At 38.9% G+C, this 23,371-nt stretch overlaps 1 protein-coding gene across 2 annotated transcripts in view; it reads right to left on the bottom strand.

The window, feature by feature from the left end:
- jak1.L (Janus kinase 1 (a protein tyrosine kinase) L homeolog) overlaps positions 1-12,254 on the bottom strand; it is a 67,634-nt gene extending 55,380 nt beyond the window's left edge. Inside the window, exon 1 of one of the 2 annotated variants that reach the window (XM_018258230.2) lies at positions 12,070-12,254. The gene's annotated coding sequence lies outside the window, so the exon portion shown is untranslated. Of the gene's footprint in view, positions 1-11,942 lie in introns of both variants that reach the window. The other variant, XM_018258231.2, reaches the window with a different exon arrangement.
- Between the last annotated feature and the right edge of the window lie 11,117 nt (positions 12,255-23,371).

The following is a 23,371-nucleotide window of genomic DNA, read 5'->3' as shown; positions in this document are numbered from 1 at the left end:
CAAGCTGTTCCACTCCTGCCCCGTCCAGTCTGTTCCTGTTGAGTCGTCGCCCTCTTCTTCCTGCCTAGTCCACTCCTGATCTTCGCCCTCTCCGTCCTGTTCTGCACCTGATCCAGACTGACTCTTCGCCCTCATCAACCTGTTCCTGCTTTCCCTTCAAGTGTTCCCTAGGCACATACAGCTCCTGCCTCAAGGACTCGCCCTTTCCCTTCAGTCTCTACAGCGCCCCCTACCTAATCTTTGACACTATGCCCCTTAAGGTCTTACAGAAATCAACTGCTATACTACACAACAAGAGTAAAGCATTAGATTTCAACAAACATTAATGATGCTCAAAATGCATGCTATGGGCTAACAGCGCTGTTTTAGTTGAGTTATGTTGACCAGATACGCCTCCAAGGCATCTTTTGTTTGAAATCATCTTTTTACTGTTAAATGGCCAATGAACATGATGTATATCTAATTATTTGCCCAATTCTTGGAATAATGTTGGACAGCCCTGTAAAAGGATATGACATTTAAGGTTGTGTGGCTTGATAATTGATATGATCAACAACATATAGTTTTGACTTGAGAAGCTGACCTTTTAAATTAAAGAAAAGTAAGATATGATTCTGGTTAGCAGATGTGTAATGCATACAATTGCTTTTTTCTGCAGCTAAAACGAGGCAAAATATAATCTTAAAGGGGTCCTCCAAACAAAAACAGTTTTCTACATTATTAAAGAAATATACATTCATAAATGCTTTTTGTTATAAAGCATTGTTATAAAGTTACTTGTAAATGTAATCCTATTGTAAGCACTGTTTCTATTACCCTTTGTGTTCTCTGGGTCTGACTTAAAACAATTCTGTTCCCCTCTTGTTATGAACTAGTTTGCAACACTGTTCAAAGAGCCAGAGCCAGGAGTGCACAGAATGTAGACATATTTTGTTTTTCATAGCAAATATATTTTCAAATAACTTTAAAACCATTGGCTATAATGTGTTTTAGCAAGCTATGGGCCGTTTATCATGCGGAAATTCATGAAGGAGATTCAATTCGAGGAGAAAAAAAACTTTTTCTCCAAATTCAGTTCCAGTTTTTTTCCATAGACTTCAATAAAGTTTTCACGTGATAAAAAACCATGTACGTTTTTCAGAATTGAATTGCATCTCATACTGAATTTAGTATAGGTATAGGATCCCTTATCCGGAAACCCAATATCCAGAATGCTCCGAATTACGGAATGGCTGTCTCCGATAGACTCCATTTTATCCAAATAATCCAATTTTTTAAAAATGATTTTTCTCTGTTATAATAAAACAGTAACTTGCACTTGATCCCAACTAAGATATAATTAATCCTTATTGGAAGCAAAACCAGCCTATTGGGTTTATTTAATGTTTAAATTAATTTCTAGTAGATTTAAGGCATAAAGACCTAAATTACGTAAAGAGCCGTTATCTGGAAAACCCCGGGTCCCGAGCACTCTGGATAACAGGTCCCATACCTGTACATGAATTTTCATGTGATAAACTGTGAGATGTCATGTGATATGTGGTCTACTTTTAGTGGTTATCATATGGAGGATTTTATAGAAAATGTAACATTATTGTATTACGCTAAAGAAAACAGGCTGTGTTGTATTTAAGGAAATAACACCTGTTTCTCATAAAAATCTGATTAGAAAGTATCCTGTATGGTGATGTTGGAGCTGTCTGTGCTAATGTGATCTAGTAGTCACAAACTCTAGATCTAGATTAGGGCCTACTGGCTGACTGTGGTCCATTCTTTGGGCACCTGTTAAGTATTTACCTTGCCTTCACACAACATGTTTTGAATAAAGTAATTACATTATCACACATGTAATATGTTGGAACTTGGGGTAGGCCGGAGATGCACAAGCCCTAGAAGTCACTGTTGGGGGGTCTACTAGAGGGGCTGCAGAGGCAAGATGCAATTGAAAAGTGGCAGGGGCAGTGAGTGAGCAGTGGGGAGCCTATTACAACTGAGGAGAAGAGGTGATTCTGCTGTGCAGACCAAGAACCAGTGTAAAGGGAGAAGTAGCAGGGTGCCAGGCCACATAGTCTTGGGCTGCAATTCTACATGACCCTGCTATGCATGTGAGTAATGTTCTTCCTTTTAGATGAATGTAAAGACACACGCTGACAAATCACCCAAACAAATGGTGATTCATGGGGCACATGTTAACCCAGTAGAGCGGACATCATATGCCCATAACATACAAAATAATGTTCCAGAATTAAACATATTTCCCCAATTTTGAAATAATTCCCCTACTGTAAGCAAGAAGAGACCTATTTTCTTTTCCCATTTTCATTTCATATCCTGTGTTAGATACAATGTAACTGAATGAGATGTTTTGTTTTTCATAGGAAGTGCAAAGCATCAACATTTCCCTTTTTATAACTATTATAGTTAAATATTTCAAGCTTTTTCAGCAACATTGTATCAGATATCATGGAGGAACAACTCCACAAAATAAACACGAGGACCCTGTTCATGAGATCTTACAAGACTTTTGCCAGCAAGCTTCTCTACCAGTGGGGGGTCCCTCATAACTAATTTTAACTATCCTGAAAAAGAGCAGGACATGTATCATAGTAGAAACTAAATATCTATGAACATAGTGCTCCCAGTAATGTGCTGAATTGGGGTAATATAATGAACAGTCTAAAGTTTGCTACATGACTAGTGTGGCAACTAAGCAGCAGGTAGCAGCTGTTTTAAAACACACCTTTGGTTAGGTGCTACAAGTTACTAGATGTGGCAAACTGTAGACTTTTTACATTGCTCCAATAATGCTGTATTAAGCTCATATTAAAAAATAAAGATTATATACTGATTTAAATTAGAAAAAGTCCACAACTTATAATTTGTTCACTGTTCTTTCGAGCCTAACCGGTTATTCAGGAAACATGCTGAAAACATTTACTAAATATATTAACATAACATTATGTACATACATAAATGATTCTGCTAAAATATTTTCTAAGAAACAAGGCATTAAGGTGGCTATTTATTAAGGTTTGAGTTGTGTTTTCCACAAAAATTCTAGTTTTTTTGTTTTTTTTTGGTCAAAACTCAGATTTTCAGGTTAAAAACAATGACATTTTTAAAGTTTTTCAAAAAATCTAATTTATCGAGATTTATTATACCCAGACTAGCTTGAAAAACTTGAATTCCAAAACCTGTCAAGGTCATGTAGGGGTCAATGGCAGAGGTCCCTTAAACCATTTAAAGATGTTAATAGCCTGCATATGATGTTCGAGCTTTTTTGTAGGGTTTTGTCCGAAAACTCGCTCAAATTTTTTTCTGCAAAAAACTCAACTCGAACTAGCAGAATTGAGTTTTTTTCAATTCAAGTTTTTTCTTAGATAAGAATCAAGTGCATTCGAGGTATAAAAAAAACTCTTAATATTCGACCTTTGATATATAACCCCCTTAATGTGATATTGTTTTCTTTGACTAACAACAATATTAGTTATAATGAGGTAGGTATATCACACAAGTAGCTTTTAAAACTCAACAAGAGACAAAGTTAGCTGTTGTTTGTTCCAATGAGCACAATAAGCAGAAAAGCCCACCACTCAATTGAATATGACAGTATGAACGCACAATGACTTGCAGTACACCTATTGTTTGTGTGACAACCTGAAAAATAATGTGAGGTCTTTGTAAGTTTACAGAGAAAGAATAAAGTTACTGGTGAATTGTTCCATGTGGATTCATGAACAAATGTTTTAGCCCCCAGAATATGGTGGAAACCTATCACTGAAAGCAGAAAAAATACATCCCCAGAAGCAAGCCATCTAAAGAGATATCTCCTGCCTGAAAAGTGTAATTCATACATGTGAAATAGGTCAGTTCAGTCTAACGAGATAAGTATCTTATGCAAGTTCTGATGGTTAATGCATCAATATGCAGCTGCAACAAAAGTAGCCCTAGCTCAACCAGCTCTATGGCAAACCATGCTACTATAAATTGGAGGTATCAGGGGCAGTGTGTCCTCAACTGAAGTGAAAATAAATGATAAAATAAATGCTTAAAATTATATATTTCTACTCCAATATAATAAGTAAGCTAACTTGCCTATTGCCCCTTGGTAGTTTATGAATTTTAGAACTTTAGAAGGTCATATAGCCAAGATAATGCTTAGAAAATGCAGACTGTAATATGAATTCAAGTTAGAAGAAACTATTTCTGTATTTACAGCTTAGCTAAAAACATTGTGTAAACCACTTAAAGGAACAGTTCAGTATAAAAATAAAAAATGGGTAAACAGGCTGTGCAAAATGAAAAATAGTTTTGACAAAGTTAGTCAAAAATGTAATGTATACTAGAGTAACTGGATTTCTAATATAATAGCCTAAACACTACTTCCTGCTTTGCAGCACTCTAGATTTCCACTGACTTGACAGTGACTTGAAGGGCGCCACATGGGTCATACTGTAATGGTTTGCATTTGAATCTGAGCTGAATGCTAAGGATCAATTGCAAACTCACTGAACAGTTATGTCCCATTTGGCCCCCTTTAAAGTTGCTGACTAACACAGAGTTAGAGAGCTGAAAAGCAGGAAGCAGTGCTCTGGCTATTATGTTAGACATCCAGTCACTCCAGCCTTTCTACATTACATTTTTGGCTAACTATATTAGAAACATTTTTTTTATTTTGCACATCTATTTATCCAGTTTTAATTTTTAAAGTAAACTGTTCCTTTAATAGTATATTGTTTAACACTGTGTAAACCACTTGGAGTTTACTGCTACTCTTCAGCCCTTTCCAAGCTCTTATAAAAACTGTATTATGGATGCACCTAATCAAAAATGTTTAATTTGGCCAAATAGTTTTTTTGAATACGAAGCTAAATACCAAGCTAAATCAAAACTGTTCTTTACATATTTGTACTGGCTGGCCAAAATCTCTTTTAAGCTCTCCCATATATATACTTAAAGAACAAGAAAAAAGGGATTACCCTGGGGGTTCCAAAATGTTAGGCACCCAGTAAATCTAATCACTAAGTTGTTTCCTCATGTCAGTGATTATTTTACAAAAAACGCACTGAGCTGTAAAAAAAAACATGCCTACTTTTCCTAGATGTTCGCTTTGGCTTAAGACTTGCACATGCACAGTAGATTAAAATTTTATTCTACTTTACTCTAATGTGCCGGTCTAACATATTGTCACCCCCCAGTGAATCAGGCTTAGCTTGTCCCATGAAATAACAATATGGATGTGGTTCTGATGAACATTTAGGAGTAGATATAAAGGGATTGTTTAATTAACTTTTCATATGATGCAGAGTGTGATATTCTGAGACAATTTGCTATTGAGCTTTATTTTTTATTATATGTAGTTTTTTAAGTTTTTAGCTTTTTGTTTAGCAACTTTCCAAGTTGGAATTTCAGTAGCTATCTGGTTTCTAGGGCCCAATTTAACCTAACAACCAGGCAGTGGTGTGAATAAAAGACAGGAAAAATTAGTAGATGAGGGCCTAAATTAAAAGTAATGCAAGGCAACGATAACAATTAAATTATAGCCTTACAGAGCAATCATTTTTGGCAGCTGGGGTCAGTGATCCCCATATGAAAGCTAGAAAGAGTCAAAAGAGGAAGACAAATATAGATATATAAAAAAAACGATGAAAAATAAAAACAAAGATCAACTGAAAGGTTGCTAAAAATAGGCCATTCTATAGCATACTAAAAGTTAACCTGAATGTGAACCCCCCCTTTAAGTCACGTTTCTCCAGGCTCAATTGTGTTTTTACTGCAGGTATTTTTTCATATTCATGAAGTTTAAAATTTGTTTGGAGTTTGTATGCCATTTTAGTTTCCAAATCATTTAACTGACCCTATCATCATGTATGTATACAGTATAAGCAAATTATGAAGTGCTTTACATTGATCTTAAAATATTTTTCACAAAGTTCAAAAAAAAAAATTTCCCGACAAAATATTTTACCTGGTATATATGATGGGGAGAAAACAATAAAGCACAGTTGCAAGCATGAAACAAAGAGAAATAAGTAACGTTGGAAATATTAAACTTGGTGAGAAAAAATTGAGAAATGTTATTTGACATTGTGAGATTATAAGGAAAAGATCAAAATTTCTCGGATTATGAAGGGTCAGCCCCCTAAATTTTGCAAAAATCCTGGGTTTTGTCAAAACCCTACACTAAATCCAAAACCATCATCAGTTCTGTTTTCTTAGTACAGTCATATGGCATCTGATATGTAACTGCATAAATATTGTTTCAAATTTTCAATAAAAAAAATAAAAAGACAGGCATCTTTAGTTAGTAGTGCTGTAAATAGAAATAAGGGTGATTGATCCTTATTGGAATACTTGGATTTATTGAATGGATAACGTGAAATAAAATCAAAATCCTCTGGTTTGCCAAAAATAAAATAGAGGCAGTCACATCAGCATGATAAAATAAAATCCTCCATGCAAGACTTAAAAAGGATTGAAACTTTGTCAAGGGCAAAGCAAATTAAACGTATCTCTTGTTTACATATTAGCAGCAGTAAATGCATTTAGTGGCAAACTGAGCTTTGTGTTTATTTTATTTGGGGGTGGGGCATATGGTTATTTATTTGGGGGAAGGGCATATGATTTGTTAGGGGAGCATTTGCACCATGCAGTATACTAGTTCCCAGGATATCCAGCTTAAAATACTGTACATTTGAAATCATTGAAACAATGAAAATATGATTGGCAGACCTGTCTTTGCTAGAGGAGAACTGGAGTTTGCAACTTTCTAACGTATGTTTACACATTGAATTTATTGAGACGTAATAAATGTATTTTGGAAAGTTGTTTGAATAAAATTTTCTTTTGTTAGGCAAAATTTTACTTTTGGGTTGGTGTCCCCAATAACGGGTTGTGAGTTCCAGATTGGACAATCATGCTAATAAGATTACAATTTCCTGTGGTAATGTGAGCTGACATTTACAAACAGTACATGTTCTTTTTGGTGTATTAAGAGTTATTAGTTTATAGTGGGCTAGTGTGTCTTCATGGATATCTGCTGTATAATGCTAAGGCTAGAACATGGGTAATTTTCTCTGCTGCTTTCTGTATGTGTGTGTCCACTTACAAGAACGTGGCCTGTCTGCTCACATACAGATGAGATTTTATCACAAACACTCTAAAATACGCTTTGTGTGTGCACTGACAGGCAGATGCCATGCCTGTGTACACAGATAGAAGGGGCGAAATGTGTGGAATCTATGTGCCATTAATCGAATCATAACAAAATGAAAAAAAGGTGCTACAGAATATCAATGTAAATAGCTCACCAAGTTGATCAAAGTGCACCAGCCCCAGACCCCCAGCTACAGGGATCGGCAAACCGAAACATACAGCAAAAAAAGCTGGGCTATCCGGCACTCAGGAATCCATAGGTCCAAAAAATGTCTTTATTAGTCAAAGTTAAAAGTATACATGCATCTCCATCAGCCCTAAGCGTTTTCATACCTCCAAGGTACTTAATCATGGGCTAGGATGTCACTCACAAGAAATTAGCTTTTATACAATGAACAACCAATCAGAATCAATTGAGAGAAAAAAAGGCAAAAAGCAGTTATTAAATCCAATATGTAGGACAAACCACACGAAAATAGAAAGAAAGACATAGAGAACACCTATCAGACACCAATATACACAGCCACCAATGTTTCAAAACACTTTCATTCATGTAACTCTGGGGATGTGAAATTTAAGGATACCACTGGGCATGAACATGACTTTGACGTTTCATGTTACTATTGATACAGAAAATATGGCCAAAACTTGTATCCACATTCTGTGCATTTTCTCGCTGTAATCATGTATATCTGTTTTTATGGAATATTTTTACGTATTGTATGCATAATTCTTTTATTTTGACTTTGTTTGGTATGGGATACTGTTACTTTAAGAACTGCTTTCTCCTGTAGGGCCAATGAAGATGCATGTATACTTTTAACTTTGACTAATAAAGACATATTTTTCAACTTGATTTTTTGGCCCTGTGGATTCCTGAGTGCTGGATAGGCCTGTTTTTTTGCTGTATGTTTCGGTCTGCTATTAATCTAAGTCAGTGCTGTCCAACATCTGTGGTACCGAAGGCCAGAATTTTTCTGGCCTACATGGTGGAGGGCTGATAATGGAAGCCAGTGTTAACCACTCCCTGTTTTAAAACCACACCCACTTTAAACCACACCCATGTTACCACAAGACCATATCCACATTAATTGTGGTAGCACACCAAAAAACCAAATGGTTGTTGCTCACTGCAGGGAGATTGCTTATCACTCATATGTGGAAAAACGTCCTCCTCCCCTGCGGATAACAAAGCACCCCCCCCCCCAGCACATGATTAAACAACTTAGGGACCCCTAACAATAATTTTCAAATGCTAACAAACCCCCAGAACTAATACTAGGCTTATGTTTCACAGGCAAAGCAGGGCACACACAGGGAGCATAGGGAAGGCAGAGTATGGCACACACAGGGAGCATAGGGAAGGCAGAGTATGCCACACCCAAGGAGAATAGGGCAGGCAGAGCATGGCACACCGAGGGAGCATAGGGTGGGCAGAGCATGGCACACCCGGGGGGCATAGGGCGGGCAGAGTATGGCACACACAGGCAGAGTATGGCACACTCAGGGAGCATAGGGAATGCAGAGCATGGTACACCCAAGGACCATAGGGCAGGCAGAGCATGGCACACCCAAGGACCATAGGGCAGGCAGAGCATGGCACACCCAAAAAGAATAGGGCAGGTATAGTATGGCACTCCCAAGGAGCATAGGGCAGGCAGAGCATGGCTCACACATAGACTATAGGGCAGGCAGTGTAGGGCACACACACAGGGAGCATAAGGCAGGCTGAGTATGGCTCACACATAGAATATAGGACAGGCAGTGTAGGGCACACACAGGGAGCATAGGGCAGGCAGAGTCTGGCATACCCAAGGAGCATAGGGCAGGCAGAGTATGACACACACACAGGCAGATTATGGCACACCCAGGGAAGATGGGACAGGCAGAGTATGGCACACACAGGTAGCATGGGGCAGCCAGAGTATGGCACACACAGGGAGCATAGGGCAGGCAAAGTATGGCACACACAGGGAGCATAGGGCAGTCAGAGTATGGCATACCCAAGGAGCATAGGGCAGGCAGAGTATGGCACACACAGGCAGATTATGGCACACCCAGGGAAGATGGGACAGGCAGAGTATGGCACACACAGGTAGCATGGGGCAGACAGAGTATGGCACACACAGGGAGCATAGGGCAGGCAAAGTATGGCACACACAGGGAGCATAGGGCAGGCAAAGTATGGCACACACAGGGAGCATAGGGCAGGCACACACAGGGAAAATATGGCAAGCAAAGTATGGCACACACAGGGATCACAGGGCAGGCCGAACAGAGCAAGAGACAGCGAAACCTATCAGGACCACTCTAAGATGTACTACATACAGTGACAGTGCTGGTGCCACATCAGCAGTATGTGAGTGGGTGAACAATGGAGCATTGAGCTGTTAGGCTCACAGAACATTATCAATCATGCTCCCAGCAGACCAGTCTAATATATTGCTCCCCATGTTTAAACCAGAGTGTTGATATCCATTTCAAACATAACTTTTACTATAATTTACTTAAAAACAACCACCCATGCTTAAACCTTTAACGTGGTCCAAAATAATATCTTAAATTACTGAAGGAGGCTTGTCAACTCTTACAGTCCATCTATGCAGTCCAGCCCAGCACGTTTTATGCCCCTGATGAAGTCAAAGTAATGGTAAAATGTGTAGGGCAGAGCTCCATAGGTGAACTGTGAGAGATGACTGGCCCCCTTCAGTCCCAACGTAGACAAGCAGTATTATAAGGTCATGAAAATCAAAGGCAAGGAGCAGAGTATCTGAGAATTAGTTTTTATTGTGCATCCACACAACATGTTTCAGGCAGCGAGGGCCATTTTGAACTTATTCCAGTGGTTGCCAGTGACGGAGCACCAGAGTAAATCAAGGCTACTCAACAACGCTTAACTTTTTGTGTGTTATCCTGAGAGACAAGCAGAATTGGCTGATTGGGAGCAAAAGGTAAACTGATAGTGGGAGGGTGCCCTGTGAAATTAAACAGGCCTCACTACCTGCAATGGTCTACCTGGGCTGGGCCGCATAAGATGACTGTAAGAGGTGACTAGCCCCCTTCAGTCCAGCTCTGGAATATAGGCCCTGGCATTTCAAGTACACAGATGCCCTAACAGTCCCCCAGTAACCCACTAATAAGTGACAGTCTATGGTATCTTACAGCAGCCCTTCACAGAGTGTCAGCCTGGGCCTGCTTCAGTCACAACATAGACAGACAAAAATGGCCGGCTGGGAGGGGAAGGTGAACTGGCAGTGGGAGGGTGCCGCGTGAAACTAAACAGGCCTTACTGTGTTGTCTCTACCAGCAACGATCCAAATTCACACATTATTTAGTAATTTTAAGATATTATTTTGCACCATGTTAAAAGGTTTAAGCATGATGGTTGTGTGATTTTAGCTGATGGGTAGTTGTTTTTAAGTAAATTATAGTAAAAGTTATGTTTTAAATGGAATAGCACTCTGGAAGGAGAGCAATATGTTGAACTGGTCCGCTGGAAGCATGATGGCGAATGTTGTGAGAGCCATTCATCCCAATGCTACAATAGTTTGCAGATTAGCCCTGTACAATTGCTATGCCACCAAAGGGTTAAAATTCACTCTGGCAACATCCAAACATTATACAACAACAACAAACAATCTTAGCATTATGTGCTAAGCAGAATCCTGGATTTATTACACCTGCAAACATTAATGCTTACATAGTTAGCAATTGCTAACTTGCATATTAAAATTTTCATGCAAGTCCAAAAATTGCTTTTCTTTTGGTGGTCCAGTGTAGTAAAGTAAAAAACAAAATGTAACAAACTAAATGTTGCAAACTGAGCCAAATATCTGTTATTGATAATCATACACATTTTAGACAGAATCCGAGATTCTCTCACTAGTTTGTGATTCAACAATATTGTAAGCAAGTGATTTAAAATGGTTATGACAGCTATTGTATTATGTACACAATAGATTCTTCATTTTTATCTTAATTGCCTTTAAGTCTACTTGCACAGTCACTAACATGTACAAGAGGTTAGGAAGTAATGGCAATGTGAAGCCTGCTCTCACCTCCTGTAGGACCGACTCTTGCTTACCTCCATCCAAAATGTATTATTTATCTGCTACCCCATTTGCTTTAGCAAGAATCAGCGCTATAAAAAGGATCCCATTTACAATGATAAATACAATGATAAAAATAAGATCAGGGAAATTTCCAAAAGCATTCCTGTAGGAAGGGATAATATATTAACCCTAAACTAAACTGAAACCCCTACACCAGACGAGCTGTCATTTCCCCTCTCTTTTCTACCCAATTCTGCCACATATATTTAGCATTCAGCTGCTAAGAATGAATTCCTTTTAGATATTAAAGAAAGTCAAGACTTCTCATTATTTTATGGCACAATACAAATGTGTGTTAAAATGTTAATCCGCCATGCTAGTTTGCTTCGCGTGAGAGTCAGATTTAACCAGTATATGCATTTTAGTTTCCTCTTGCTCCCTGTATGTATTTACCACTGGCAATCATCATCTTGACTTGCAAGAAAAGAACAGAATATACAGATCGCTTCTGTTATTGATACCAAATACAGTTTCCAAAATCCCCAGTGACAGTTTCCCAGCAATACGTATGGGGTTTTCCCAGGAAATACGTGTAGCCCTCTGATATCAGTATAAGCCTGCATAGTTGCTCCTTATTGCCCAAGCCCCTTACACAGTCACTTACTTATATTGTCCCCATCCCCCATGTGCCCTGCATTCTGCCCATTACCCAATGTAACTCACTGACCAGCTTACTTTGTACAGAAGCCTCTTTTGCTCTGTCGCTTCCGCCCGTCTCTCCACTCTGTCACACCTCAGCTACAGCTACTACTCCCTATACAGCTGCCTAGAAACTCCCCAAAGATTTCGCTATCCGACTTACCTCTCCTCTCTGCCTGTGCGTACGTTTCCAAGCGATTGTTTAATCCACCCTCCCTTCCTCTGCTGTTTTACGATAACTTCTCTTTTTTTTTTTTCTCTTCCCCACTGCACAGCTCGTGCACTCCCTTCCCACTCCTCCTACTCTGCACGCACGCCCCGGTAGGCTCCTCTTCCAGTCACTTAGCTCAAAGCGAGAAAAACTAGATGACGTCACGTGACGAGCAGTCTCACTTCTTGTCAACATCGTTTTCTGGAAGGCCTGTTCTGCGCATGCGCCGTGCAGTTGGGCAACTTTTCTTTAAAGGACAAGTAACACTTAAAAAATGTAAGTTATTGGGACAGCTGCTGTTCAGCCAGTGACTTTTTATTCGCTTGTCTCCTTCTCTGTTGAGCTGCTTACTCCCCCCACCCCTTCTTCCTTCGCCTTTCCCAGCCACCTCCCAGTCTAGGGTTGCCACCTTTTCTGTGGGCTCTGGCAAATGCCAGAGGGGCTGCTATAAGGTGCCATAGAAAGTCAGTATTTAGTGGGCTGGTGGGGGCTGTTTGGGCCTCTATGTGGGCTGATTGGGCCTCTGTGTACCTGAAATGCCATGACCTATTTTAATCCTCAATCCGGACCTGCATGGAACAGTCTGTGAGGAACTTTGCCTGCTATGTGATATATGTATGCAGAGAGAGAGCAGAGAGGCTGAACAGCAGCTGCCCCAGTAACTTCCCAGTGATAGGGTTGCCACCTGGCCGGTATTACACCGGCCTGGCCGGTAAAAATTATGCTTGGTGCAGGTCTGGACTGAGAATTAAAATAGGCCCTGGCATTTCAGGTACACAGAGGCCCAAGTAGCCCACACACAGGCCCAAACAGCCCCCACCAGCCCACTAAATACTGACTTTCTATGGAACCTTATAGCAGCCCCTCTGGCATTTGCCAGAACCTACAGATTGCCAGTCCGGGCCTGGCTTGGTGCCAATGTTATTAATAGGAAAAAACATCAAGAATATAGGAAGGCCGGTATTTTTTTAACAAAAGGTGGCAACCCTAGTGATATGTGGTGCTGCGGCAGAGCCTGCTCTGCTGTGTGAGCCCGTGTGGGGAACGAGGTGGCGAGGGGAGGGGGGAGTGAGCAGCTACCAAGCTCGACAGAGAAGAAGAAAAGCTAATAAAAAGTCACTGGCTAAACAGCAGCTGCCTCAGTGACTTCTGGTTTGTCTAGCAGGACATTGGAGCACATAAGTGCAGGTCACCACATCACCTTTTTAAAACAAACCAGAAGTGATATTTTGTTGCACTATTTATGTATTAAATATTAAACAGAGTTAACTTTGGCCAGGATAGCAGTATTATTGGAGGTGGAAGGAATCAATACATTTTTAGTGTCATTTGTCCTTTAAAGTGGAACGGTGGAGTCGTCAGGTAACTGATAGATGAACCCTCAGTGGCTGCTTTCAGATCTAGAAAGTAAATAGCCAAACACTGCAAAAAGTTGTACAGTCAGTCAATTAATGGGTTGCAAAGGTGTCACATTTTCTTCCTGTCCTTCCCTTACAGAATTCTAATTTCCACATGCAATTATGTGTTACCCGAAACTCTAAGGGACAGCCTTATCAAAATGTAAGATTAGAATTTACCACAGAAAAAATGAACTGGCTTCCTATTCATTTCTATGGGATTTTTAGAATCATATTTATTAATGGGTGAAAAGTAGAGTTCACCATTTAGTAAATACAATTCTAAAAATCCCATAGGAATGAACAGAGGTGGTGTGTAAATACTTGTTAGCACTCCTCTGTATAAACTGTCTTGTACTAGATATTGATGCATATTTGATATCTATATATAAAAAGATATTTACTCTACCACATTTGGTCTGTATATTATTTAGAGTGTGTGAACCCACTATATGCAAAATTAACTTTATAGTTATAACTTTGTTTTTGGAATGAGATATTTATGTAGGGTATGCTTTAGCTCAGGGATACAGTTTAAGGTGTTCCTACATTAAAGTGAACCAGTCACCCAGACATAAAAAGCCATGTATTAAAAGTGTAAGGCACTAAGACCTGGTGGCCGTGGTCGTCCACATCATGGGTGCGTTGGAGCCATCCGTTTGTGCGTGCGTCATGATGCTTGCGGTGCGCAGGCGACAATTTTCGCTGCATGCCCAATGCGCTTAAAAATACGCAGAGGCTTAAACTTCCTTGTGAAGTGATCATTGTATACTAGTGTGACCCTGAGCCTTTCCAAAACTGCCTGAATTACCCTTTTTGAGCCTGCCTGATATTTGGATTTCCTGTCTGCTATTCTCCTTTCTGACATCTGCCTCTATAGGTTCCAGCTAAAAGTGAGTCCCTTGACAAAAAGTCCTTTTCAAATTAAACATGAAATCCAAATTCTTTTTTTTTATTAAAGCGTTCATAGCTGTCAATAAAATATTGCCTGCCCATCCTCTATGCCTTAGTCATAGAGGCAGGGCAAGCAATTACTTTCACTTTCCGTTTAGTACTTCCTAGATGTCACTGCTCATCCCATATTCCCCCTGTTCTCTTAACCATTTTATTGTGTAGCAAATGCATGGGAATGGACATTAGGTCCCCCATTCTGGTGCACAAACTAGATTCTGAGATGATACAAGGCTTGCCTTAATAACAATGTCCATAAAATGGCTCCTGCCTGCTTGCTATAATTATGAATTCCCAGTGATGGAAACAAGATTGAAATAATTTATATATTGTAATTAAAGTTAATTTTGCTTGACTAACATGATAAAATAGGATTTGGAGTAATTTTTTGGGTCCCCTTTAAGAAAATAGAAGTAATTTACTAACTTGGTTGCAGAGTAATTCACCTGGATATTAAGCACTGTCCATTAACTACATGCAAAAATCCCTACATGGATTTGGACTAGCCCACCAAGAAGTTATTTTCCCACATCCTTCCCATTGGTCACAGCAGTAGTTTCAAAGCTGGCACCTGTCAAGTTACAATGTAATGTGCAAAGACCCATCATAAAATCACTTTACTCTGAGGCCTTGTAATTGAACTAAATTGAACAAATCAGGACACCAGGAACAAAGGGGCTCTCTTTAGTAATATTATCTGTAACCTAAATATTGCTCTGCTGCTTCTCAGAAAGCCTTGGAAAGGGGATATAGGGGGTCAGAAAATGGGGTTGCAAAAAGAACATATAAAGACATGCAGAAGAAGTAATATACAACCCTTTCTTTGCACTTCTGTATTTTGGATAAGGCAGAGAAACATCAAATAGCTGGTTAAAGAGAAAAGGGAAACAAGCAAAAAAAAAAAAAATATGAAAATGGGAAGTCAATGATCAGCAGACCAGTATTAAAGTTTTGATAAACTAATTAATAAGAGAGAAGGTGAATTTCTTGCGGTCAAACCGTTTACTTTTGATGTGATTTTCAATCTTCTGGCTTGAAGAGAAGGGAAATGGAGTCAAATGAAGTGTTAGAAATTAAACGTGCGATAAAGGATTAATTACACCAAATACCAGGGTTAATAACACTACAATAGTTTGGTGCTATTAACCATTTATTGAATTATATCCATTTATTGGGGCAGATTTATCAAGGTTCGAATTTATATATTTGCTCCTGCCCCATTCTTAACATCACTGCAGGGCGGGGGCAGGTCTTTAAATGTAGGAGGGCAGGTTAGGTTTGGGTGCTGGTGACAATAGGTTAGGGCAGTGCTGTCCAATTTATATGGTACAGAGGGATGGAATTCTTCTAATCTAAATGGTGAAGGGCCGATAATGGAAGCCAGTGTTAGCCACTCCCCGTTTTTAGACCACACCCACTTTAAACCACACCCATGTTACCACAAGACCATGTCCACATTAATAGCACACCAAAAAACCAGATGGTTGGTGCTCACTGCAGGGATCAGGGCTGGAACTTTTAATGGGGGTTTTTTTTCTTTTTTTTTCAAGCGTTTCAGTAATCATGGTCACTCAGTCCAGTGGATCAGATTTATTTTTGGCTGCTGTTGGCATAGGTAAAGATTGGGGACAATATGATAGCTGCTGGAGGGCTGTATGAAGGATGGCTGCTGAGCTTGCTGGTACAGGTATGGGGGTCAGTATAATGGATGGCTACTGGCACAGGTATGGGGGGGCAGTATAATGGATGGCTACTGGCACAAGTATGGGGGGCAGTATGGTGGATGGCTGCTGGGCTTGCTGGTACAGGGAGCAGTAATATAAATTAAAGTGTTGTACATTTTCTTGCTTTCTTTATTTAAAAACCATCATGGTAAGGAGGGAAATGGTAATGCAGGACAGGGGGGCACTGATTGAAGCTCTTGCCTAGGGTGCCAAACTACCTTGGCCTGGCACCGGCAGGGATGCCACTCATATGTGAAAAAAGTTAAGTCATATTAATACATATCCTTAAATCCATATGCCTCCTCCTCCCCTGTGTATAATACAGTACCCCAGCATATGATTAAACACCTTAGGGGCCACTAACAATAATTTTCAAATGTAAACAAACCCTCAGAACAAATACCAGGCTTATGTTCCATTGGGATCATAGGTCACGTAGAGTATGGCAAAGACAGGGAGCATAGGGCAGGCAGAGTATGACACACACAGGGAGCATAGGGAAGACAGAACAGAGCAGGAGACAGGAAAATCAGGACAAGTCTAATATGTACTACATACAGTGACAAAGTGCTGGTGCCCCATTAGAGGTATCACAAGTGTGAACAATGCAGGAGTATCACAGGTGTGAACAATACAGGGGATTACAGTCTGAATTTGATTTAACAATGTAGGGGCCAGTTAATCTCTGTAGTGATACCTTTTAAATCTTACAAATGGTAAAAAGACACAGCAGGCAGACTTTGATATGGATGGCCACATAAGGGGGGGGGCGGCGGGCCACCAGTTGGACAGCCCTGGGTTAGGGGAAGGCTTTTTTTCCTTTCCAGCATGTTACTAACCCTGTACACAAGTTAAGTTCCACACAAAATTGGTTTTGGACACGTGAGGGATGAACTGTAATGCCAACATGACTGATGATCTAACTTCACTTCCCAACCTCTTCTGTATGAATGGAAGCAAATCTCACCAACAAATATGTTGCAAAAAGAAAAGGCTGCTAGTTTGGGGCAAGTAATGATAAGGGGGGGATTTTAATTACCCTGATCTTGACTGGAGTAATAGTACTGTCAGGACAATCAATGGGGAAACTTTATATAATGTTTTTTTATAATTATAAATAACTGTATTTATACATTTTATAATTGTTTTATTTTCCTCCTTCACGTGTTTGCAGGTAGCAGCTCAGTAATACAGGTTGCTGACTCTCTAAACTGTTACATCAGTTTATAACAGTAGACGTTTGTAAAGCTCAACAAGCGTGGTCAGCAGCTAATTGGGCTGTTCCATAGGCTCCAGTTATCAGCCTATGGAAGGGTAATCATCCACATGGGAGTAGTTTTGAACTAAAAAACGTTTTTTACAAACATTTAAAGGAACAGTTCAGTGTAAAAATAAAAACTGGATAAATAGATAAGATGTGCAAAATAAAAAAATTCTAATACAGTTAGTTAGTCAGCGACATGAAGGGGGCCACATGGGACATCACAGTTCAGTGAGTTTGCAATTGATCCTTAGCATGCAGCTCAGATTCAAAAGCAACATATATGACCCATGTGCCCCCCCTCAAGTCTCTGATTGGTTACTGCCTGGTAACCAGGGTAACCAGTCAGTGTAAACCAAGAGAGCTGAAAAGCAGGAAGTAGTGTTCTGTTATGTTAGACATCCAGTCAATCCAGTCTTTATACATTAAATTTTTGGCTAACTAACTATATTAGAAACATTTTGATTTTACACAGTCTACTCATTTACCCAGTTTTTATTTTTATACTGAACAATTCCTTAAAGTTTGAATCTGTTGCTCCAGAACCTTCAAATAAACCAAATGTCCTATTTTGCATGAAAGAAGTGTTCATGATATAGACCTGTTGGGAGCCATGTATGACATCTGACCCCTGTTTATCTTTCTGTGTAAGAACTAAACCCATTGTATTATACAGAACTCGTCTGCTATCTGCTATGTAATCTGTTTGTTTTCTTCTTTTTTAGATTGAATTGCTACTCCCATGGCTACTTAGCAGCTTATTTATATAAACTATAGTAGTGCTTCTAAAGCAAACATACCAGTTGTACCAGTATAGAGCACCTATACATATGCTCATTATGTTATAATTACTGTTATTTTTGGTTTACTGTTCCTTTAACAATTTATAGAGTATGTGCCCCCTCTTTATGAGCTGCTCCTAAGAAACATGAAAGAATGGAAAATAAATTTGCAAATTTTAAAAAATATATCATATTAGGCATAATAACTGAATAAAAGGTGCTTGGAAGGCAAAATACCCCTTTAAAGGAAGAACAAAGTTTATAATAGATATTGAAGGTAAATATGGAAGTCTGCTACTGTCTTGTATTGATGCCTAAAGATATTGAAAGTTACCTAGTGTACAGGGATCTATAAAAATGCACTTCAGTGTTCTTCCTTATCAAGCAATTCCTTGGTGGGTTGTAATATCTTTATCATTTACAATGGAAATGCATTATCTCCTCCATTTTACTGTTGCACTGACTATGTATAGTAGAATTTATGACATTTAGATGGATAGATATTAGTGCCCTCTTATATTTGTATCTACAAAGTTGATACTTTCTTTTCGCGTGATAATTTATTACTACATATTACTTATAGAAAAGGTATCATTTTGATTTAAATAGGAAGTTATGCTTTTATTTAGCAAACAACAATATACCACTTGTCTTTAAAAAAATATTGCATTTTTATTTGGAAAAATTGAAAATAAAGAGAAATAATAAAAAAAAAACTATTTCATTTTGATCAAATCCTGAAGCTCCCTCACTCAGGTCTGGCATAATATTCATTATGCATTAAAGGACAATTAAAGGCTTTCAAAAAAAAATATCCAGAATATTATTATAGCCCTACATGCATGTGGTTACTCTGGTGGTCCCTACTGGGAAGGGGGGCTCCTGCTGCTCCCCCAGCAGTTATGCCAATGTTTATTATCTATGCGGTAGTGATATGCGGGCCGACCCGATACCCGCGGGTCGGGCGGGTTCGGGTCGACCTTGCACTGCTCCTCGCAGGTGGCGAGCAGGCGGTTGCGGGTTGAGCTCTTCTCCTGCTCTGCCCGCCCACCACCTTCAAATGCCGGCTTCCAACTTCTGGCTTCCGGTTTTATAGTCTCGCGTCTGCTTGCGCGGGTCTATAAAAGGACCCCGGAAGCGTGGGTGCGGGCGGGCGTGGGCTAGGGTCGGGTGCAGGTCAGGAAAACCCTGACCCGCACATCACTATGCGGCAAGCCTCTATTGTCAGAAATTTCCCCCACTATTTGTCTTCCCTAAAATGCTGCCAGATCACTGTAACAGGCTCTAGTTGGATGGATCAACCTCTCCAAGTCCAGTACAGTGCTCTGAAAGCATTGCTCTAGGCACAGGGAAATTACTTAAAATTTTGAATACATATTTTTCAATGTACTTAATTACTGAGAGTATCATGTAAGCACTTGTTGGTTATTAAGGTTTGGAGCGATGTGCTGCAAATCTAAGCAAAATATCAACAACTTTTTTTTGTTTATCTGTTCTCCTTGCTCAGACCACTGAGTTTTGGAGGCAGCTAAATTTTGGTAATGGGAACTAAAAGCAGCACGTGCTATTATTCTCTCTTGTGTGAATTACAACTTGCAAACTGCAGTGGGTGCAAGAATTCAGCAGTTTTCACAAGTTAAGCATTTCATACAGTTGCTCTGTTTATTATTAAGTATAAGTTACAATGAGTAGAATATATGTAAGACTAATCAGTGGGTAAATAGTCTGAACTACAAGCTGGTGGAGCTAAGCTGAGTAAATTAAACCAAATAAAGATGTGAGAAACTGTGTTAGCTTCAGAAATACTGAGATGTTATGGTTTGTCCATGAGTTCTGTTTGGATAAAATCTAAAAACAAAAATATGTTATTACAGGAATGTCCCACCTGCAGTTCTACAGTTGTGATGAGGCACACCCTAGCATTCACACTCACAGTAACAGTTGTAATATCATTCATGTATTATACTGCAATAATAAATAATCACATTAACCCAAACTAAAATATCACCTAGCTAGGAAAGGCTCTTTATCTACATCTGCAGAGGGATGTATTCCTGAATCCCACAATTTATATAATGTTGTAATATACTGTACAGTACATGTTAATGAAAATGATAATACATATTAATAGTAATCTGTGGCACAATGGTTGTTTTCTGATAAAGCTGACCATAGTGTGTTCATATTTAATAGGGACCTCAGAAGGGATTGATACATATTTTAGGAGTCGATCTGATTGGATCAATTCGTGCAACAATCTGAAATATGTATGAGCCCTTGTATTAAACAGCTGTCCCTGAAAACAAAAGCATATTACACTTCTCTTTGTAAAAAAAACATTCACATTACACTTATACTGAACACAGCAATTAACTGCTCTTGAAAAACTACAAAAACCACTACAGGAAGGATGTTTCTTTACCTTCAATAAATGCATTTTTGTTGGTTTAGAGAAAAAGTTACCTCATGGTATAATTTGTAACCAGACGTTAATAGACAATTCAGAATTTCGGTGACGTGTTGCCTCCTTTTTGTTGTAAGTATGTTTATTGATGTCACCAATAAGTAGTGGAATATGACAATGGCGACAGATTGCTTGTTGTGGAGCTCTAAAAAATTGCCTTAAAAGAGGCAATAGCGTATTTGGCTCCTGTTATGTTTTGGTAGCCAAGGATTAGTAGAGTACAACAGTGCTTTATTAGCAGACTTATGCAGCCATTACACAACAGTGACTTCCAACTCTATCACTCTGAAGCAGGATTGATAGTAATATGTATACACAGTATAACTCATGTGCACAGTTTTGCTGATAGATTACAAATGTCCAAAAACATTGCTACAGTGTTTTCTGCAAATTTTGTATTATTTGCCTGGATATTTGTGTAAATATATATGAATTAAAGTAGCATGTGACCTGGCGTGGTGAAATGATTATGACAGAGTGAAGGAAATCTGATTAGTTTAACAGGAAATTCATTTAGAAGCAACTCTCAGTTTTGGGTGTTGCCTTGTTCAACCCATCAGGAAAAGCTCTGCTAATGAATTGTTCAGTTTTTTTTATTTCCCATCGGTAATACCTAAACTTCTGATTCTTTTTTTTTAAAGGGATACTTTTGGAATTTTTATGGTGCAGGTTTTATTTCTAAATGACACTGTTTACATTACATATTTTACAGTAAAGTTTTGGAACCCCTCTCAGCCAGCATAATAATTTATTCCACTTTCAACAAAAAAGACAGCTAAGTGCATGTTCTCTCCCCATGTCTATGGGTATACATGGCAGGTACAGGCTAGTATGTACAACATATATGAATTCATTCCTGGCCACAATTTGCCCAATCAATTCACATTGGTGACATTTTAGCCATTTCTGAAGCACTTTATCATTTATACCTTATCCCATTTTAGTCTTGTTACTTTACCAGCCCTATAAGTACCTTATTCCAATATGGAACACCTTAAAGGGCACCAATCATAACTAAAATCATTTACTAAGTAAAAACACTATGTGAAAGTTCAAGAAATCTGATTTTTAAAACAGTTAGAATTATTTGTATAATATAAATCATCAGCTCATTATACCTTCTGCAAGATCTCCCCTATCTCCACTGTAGTTCTAGCTGACTCAAGCCTCTTGGATTTCACTGACTCCTCCTACCTATATCTTCACAGCCAACAAAAGCTCTGAAATCTCGCACATGCTCAGTTGAAATTTCTTGGTTGCTTAGCAACCCTTCTCAGCTATTTTCAAATCAGTCAAACCTGTGTTAGCTGCTGTACAGTAGTGCTGCCACCTGCTGGAAGTTAGTGTGTGCCCTTCATTTGCATAATGACATCACCAGCAGGGGACAAGATGATAGGGAAATCTCCTGATACTTCTAGTGGAGGAGTTTACTAAAACAAGGCATTCTGGGTAGAATACGCAAGGCAGTGCTACAATCTGAGCATGCTCCTAAAATATGCATATTATAGTCTCAGTTATAGTCTCAGTATGGACTCCCCTCAGTGAATGAACCCATTTCACAAAGTAAGGGATTAAGGGATTAAGGGATTAATTAAAACCTGCATTTTTAAAACTATATTAAACATGTTTAAGTTGTACTGGTCTGATTGTTAATATGTGTTTGATTTTGATAAGTGCCCTTTAACACTTTAACCAGAGCTTGCACAATTTTATTTATTCACTCCCTCTATTTCAGTATACTGTCTTTCCATCAAAGCTCCTGCCAGAAAGTTTTGTCAGATACTGTCTTGCCTGGATCTTCCATTTCCAGTGTTGCTGTATAACACTTCCTGATAAAGAGTACACCATTAGTACCCTTGTCCCTAGTTCATCAGTTATTATTAATGTGTTTTCATAAAGCACCAACATTTCCAGCAGTGCTGTACAATAAATGGGTGTGGACATTGAACATACCTAAATTGCATACAATAATACAGCCAAAACAAGAGGTGTTCAAAAGAGCTTACAATATAAAGATGTCCTGGTGACATATGAGTAACAGAGATCTCATTAATAAAGCCAATAGACCTGAAAATACTTGCTGTGAGACCCTGGAATTTGCATTTAGTTGTTTATTTGTAATCTTGAAAAATAGCAACTTAGGTTTTGTTTTCTGTTACTGCATCGGTAAAACCAGCAGCCACTTTAGTTCATTTTAGTTTAAGTTTAATTTAAAAAACTGCGTTATGGTGTGAAACAAATTATTGTTCTAGCTGCCTACAGGAAGCCCCTCACAGTCATTTAGCTACCAGTAAGTTCCTAAATAAACGCTGGATTTTTTGAGTTCAGGCAGCTATCTTAATCTTGTAGAATAAAAGTAATGCTTCATCGCTTATCGGCAGCTGAAGGTTCATGAGTCAGCCCCCCCCCTCTTCCTGCCATCTCGACTTCCCTGGTGATTTAAAATTTGGTTTAATTAAATGCCTGATTTAGGCAAAACCAGTTTCATAAAAATTCTAGTTTACAACATTTCCACTACACCCAGTTTCATAACTTTGATTAGGCTTCTCATAGGGTAAATTCCTAAATCATTCTCAAGTGTATAAATTAATATAATGTATAGAAACTCCCCCAACTTCCCAAAACACAGGCATTATCCTTACCCATAACAAACCTCTCTGCTCTAACCATCTTAC

Source organism: Xenopus laevis, chromosome 4L (assembly GCF_017654675.1).
Source record: "Xenopus laevis strain J_2021 chromosome 4L, Xenopus_laevis_v10.1, whole genome shotgun sequence".
NCBI lineage: Eukaryota > Metazoa > Chordata > Amphibia > Anura > Pipidae > Xenopus > Xenopus laevis.
This window is presented reverse-complemented; position numbering and strand designations above follow the sequence as displayed.